General features: G+C 40.8%; 1 long non-coding RNA gene across 1 annotated transcript; it reads left to right on the forward strand.

Moving 5' to 3' along the window:
- The first annotated feature begins 225 nt into the window (after window positions 1-225).
- LOC119007785 lies at window positions 226-2,290 on the forward strand. The gene is made up of 3 exons (XR_005071229.1): window positions 226-381; window positions 603-803; window positions 1,768-2,290. It is a non-coding gene; the product is annotated as an uncharacterized LOC119007785 (long non-coding RNA).
- The last annotated feature ends 2,539 nt before the right edge of the window (window positions 2,291-4,829 follow it).

Genomic DNA, 4,829 nt, shown 5'->3' on the forward strand with positions numbered 1-4,829 from the left:
AAATTCCGAGACTGCGATAAAACATTAACGTCAGCTCAGAGTTCACTCATCTGGGACTAGAAAATCCTTTCTGTTGCTAGGTCGTTACTAAGGGTTGGATTATTTGCTGGAGTGGTAAGTACGTTCCATTACACATAAGAGCCTACTGACGTGACTGATTTTGTTTCAGTTATTAGTCAGACCCCATGTGTTTCCATGGAAACACGACGCACATTCACAAAAACCTTTAAAATTTGACAGCAAAATGTCCATCAACATGTATATATTTTGATTATACATTTTATTTGCGTTGGTATTAGTTGTATAATAGCAAGGGACTCGTCGCAAGCGCCTCAGTCCATCACTGTCGTTCTCAAATGACGTTAAAGGACACCCTCTCAGGTAATATTGCTTAAGTGTTTTCATCCAGGGAACAGATAATGAGAATGAGTGAACTGTTAATGTGCTGCAGAATAAACACGTTAACAGAAACATCCTGCTGAGTTTGAACTTTAATAAATCTACAAATAGAAACAGATTTAATGAAATGTTTCACTTCTGAACATTGTTTCACGATTGTTAGATGACGCTCAGATTCTCACACACTGTCTGATGCTTTTCAGGCAGCGCATGACTGGTTTTATGGACGTGAAGCAATGTGTCGTGAAACAACGTGTCATGAAGAAACATGTCGTGAAGCAACGAGTCGCAAAGCGAGGAGACCAGAAGCAACGGGCTGTGAAGCAAAGCGTTATGAAGCAACTAAACGAGAGCAACACTCATCAGATGGATGTTTAACTTTCACACTGAAACAAGTTCTACCTGTAAGTACTCTCACATGTCTCAAGACTTGGACCACATGATTTGAGCCACGTTACACAGAATGTGAATAAAGCCGAGGCTAGTTTGACTGAGAGCTGAAGAGTTGTCTGCATGTGAACACCAGAGCAGGGTAAATTGAGTATATCCGTTTATTGTTGAGTTGATCTGAAGATTCAGGATGAAAACAAGTCTAAATCAACATTTATTTGTATTTATTGTCTGTGTTTTTAACATTTTATAATTCCTCTGAAAGCTGGTGGAAAGTTGACATTGGGCCAAAGAATAATTGATTAGTTTTTGGTTCAGATCCAGTTGTTTTTAAGGATGTCTTAGCATTGTGACATTTTTAGGTCTCTGATGGTTTTCTCATGAACTACGGCCTCAAAAGGAAAAACACAAATCTGGCACATTTATTCTGTGATCGTCAGTGAGATGAAGAACAGTTAAAACAACAGCACGCTGCAGAGTGCTGGGAGACTTTTGTGTGAGCAGGGTGATGATGATCAGTCTGATCATTTAAAGTTACTCCCTGACTTTATTAAAGATCCCAAAATATCCTCCAGCGAACGCTTCACATTTCCAAACCCAACACAGTTCACAGCTGCGTTTCATGGGACCGGTCCAAATATCTTATTTATAAAAATATTATTCCTTCAGTCAGAATGATGTCAATGTCATAATATTTCATGTTGTTATGTTATTGAATTATTATAAAACTTTTAGTTTGGAAACTCTGAGCCAAGAAGAATTAAAGCTGCTCCAGAGGTTCGTCTGGTCACTGTGAATGTGTTTCTGTGGCTGGTTCTACCAGTCAGTCAGAGGGGTCCAGTGGTTCTGTAGGATCCAGCAGTCACTGAGGTGGTTCTAGTGGTCATTCAGAGGTTCTGTCACCAGGGTTCTGTCATTGGGTCTTTTAGGAGGTTCTGTTGAGGTCCATTTTATCAGAGTGTGTGTGTGTGTTGACAGGAAGTTCTCAGGCACTGGTGGAAACCTCCAACCAAAACCACAATGACTGCATGTTGTTGCCGCTTCAAACATCTTCAAACTGGCCGTTGCTCTGATGTCACCGGGCTGAGTCAGCCATAACACCACCATGACCACAACAAACACTAACAGCATGATACTAGCACAGCACTGACACACAAAGAGCCCAACCAATAGCACCCAAACACTCTGACACCACCGACACACTGACATTACTCACACCTGTGTCATGATTCTGTTTCTTCTGTGTGTTGATTTTGATATTATGCCCTTGTGTGTCTCTTTTTCAGTTGTTTTGTGTTTCTCCCTCTCTGTTAATTTCCCATCATTACTTCACCTGTCCTTCTCCCTCCTCACTCACCTCACCTGTGCCTGATCCCCTTTTTAGTGTATCTATATATTTACTCTTTGTTCTCACTGCACTCGTTGTCTGTCTCCTCGTGATGTTCTGTAGTGTTTCCTATCTCCTCCTGTGTCTCCCTGATTGGTATGTATTGGATTTTGACTTAGCTTTTTTTCTCTTGCTGAACTTATTTGAATCTTTTTCTTTGCACTGTTCATGGTTGTTTTTTTGTCTTCAACTCATTTTGGTTTTTGTATTACTTCAGCTTTCGTAGATTAAAGCTTGCTTTTTGATTTTCCCAATCCTGCCTCCTGTTTGTCTGCATTTGGGTCTTCCTTTAGTTTTCCCCTCATTGCACAACCTGTGTGTCACCACCAGCACACTGACACCGTTACATCTGCGTGACACCACTGACACCTCTCACACCTGTGTGACACCACCAGCACAGCTCAGGCTAACACCAACAATAAAGTACCTAACCTAACGAGCCAGGAACATGCTCAGTAGCCAATCCTACAATAAATCGAGACACATCGCCATAAACACTTTATTGTAATTCTGGTATAATTTATACAAAAGACACAAATGTGTTCCGCTGGCCCAGATAATCATACTAATTGGATCTCCTGCCACGTTGTTTCTGTTATAAAACACCTCCAACACTGCAGCTGTGTCGTTTATATAAAACACAAAGAAGCTTTGAAGATAACCAGATAATCACACTGACTGGATCTCCTGCCACGGTGTTGCTGTTGGCTTTATGAGCACAACCAGTGTTAGCGTTGTCTTACAATCCTGGAAAATAAACAGTTCTAAACAGTTCACAGACAAGACACAAGTGTTTCTGGCTCATCCAGATGATTAACTTCCTTGAAATGAAGGTTGTTCATCACACTGTCACAGAAATCACAAATATCCAATTTCACCATAAATCAGTCCTGACCATGATCTGGAAACATGCCCAGTGTGGTCTCACAGTTTATGTTGTCATATTGTTTAACCCTTCACATACGTACGTCTAGATAAGTGCTCACACTTCACATGCAAACACACACACACACATACACAGTAAAATGTGCACACAATCCGTTCACAGTGCAACAGAAACCTCTCACACCCACAGCGGCTGTTTTTGTTGGACCTGCTGGTGGGAAAGGGGCCGACTTTTCGCCGTGGTGTTCAGCAGAGATGGACACAGGTAGGTATTGAGTGAGACAGCCATAATCACTCTCGGCCATCTGGTCGGTGTTGTGTATCAGAAACAGAGCCGAGGTCCGGCCTCCGACAGGCTGTTCGCAGAGGAAACGTTAAAAGCAGCAGTGAAAACTTAATCACTGGTTCTGTGTTTCAAGGCTGCTGCACACACTTTATTACATACAGTAGATTTTTATATTTCACTGCGAGGAAGTGATTACATCCAGAGAGGTCAGTCTGTCATGGAGCCGCTGACGACATCCAATCAGAATGAAGAGTTTTCTGTGAGAGAAACCGGAACATCCAACAGCTCATCGCTCTGCTGAGCAGCTGGACTTCACTGAGAGAGTGACGCATGAAGTAACAGAATAAATACATTTATTACACAACATGTTATACACAACACACTGGTTTGTGCCTTGTGCTGAAAACATACACACTACATATGTATTCACACACACACACACACACACAGATTACCTCAAAATAACCAAGTAAAGCAAAATTATAATTCTAAGTAGTCAAAACTTCTTTAGCTTTTACAACTTCTAACTTCTGATCCAGTCATCTTCCTGACGTTTTTAAAGGCGACTTTTAAAGTATTCACTGTGCTGAACTGAATCAAATCTTCAGTACTATGTTCAGACAGACAAATCTGAAGTGTTACATCAATGTTCAGTTGGAACATTTCATCTTAAATTCTAAAATGTTATTTATCAGAATGACTTCAGAAATCTGTCTATATTATAATCTGGACATGTGTCCCATTTGTGTCATTCCTTATATTTAACATATTTTATTATTTTCTGTTAAAAAATAATCTTCCATATTTTTTTTTTGACATTTTCCAATTCATTTAGTGATATAACAGCTGTTATTATTACAGTTATTGTGGTAACTCACTCACGCAGTTAAGTGTTTAAATAACATTTTTTCACGACGAATATCAGACACAAAGCTTATATTTTTGTATGACGTCATGTTGTCAATGAAGCCACGACTCTCAGTGTTGTTTTCTCCTGCAGTGATTCAGCTGGTTCATTCTGGTGGCGACCTGGCTCATTTTCTGGAGATTAACTCTTGAAGACCAAACATGAGACTAAATATTTTGTCCAGATGGATGGTTTGTTTGGAGATGCTCCTGGCACGAGGCTTGACACCAGCTTCTCGCTTCTCTGGTTGTCACCGTGACAACACAGCGGTCCACTGTGTGCGATGCATCCTCTCACCACTAATTTAACTTCAAATGACCTCAATTTTCAGCCTCCCTCTGAAGGTTTGATGATTTATCAGCTGATTAGTCGGCTGTGAGCTGAAGCACTCTGAGATGATCTCCTGGACATCGTTAACGACCTCGATTAATGACTGACCTGCTGAAATTGGTTAATTAGGCGGTGGAGGGTTGAGGAGACGTCTGGACCAGTCCAGCAGTGAGCAGAGCTGATCAGTGCACAAGGAAAGTAAAGAAAAGTCGGCATTTAGAAAAACATTTAAAAACTGAGACAAG

The sequence above is a fragment of the Acanthopagrus latus genome, chromosome 18 (assembly GCF_904848185.1).
Source record: "Acanthopagrus latus isolate v.2019 chromosome 18, fAcaLat1.1, whole genome shotgun sequence".
Classification (NCBI taxonomy): Eukaryota; Metazoa; Chordata; class Actinopteri; order Spariformes; family Sparidae; genus Acanthopagrus; species Acanthopagrus latus.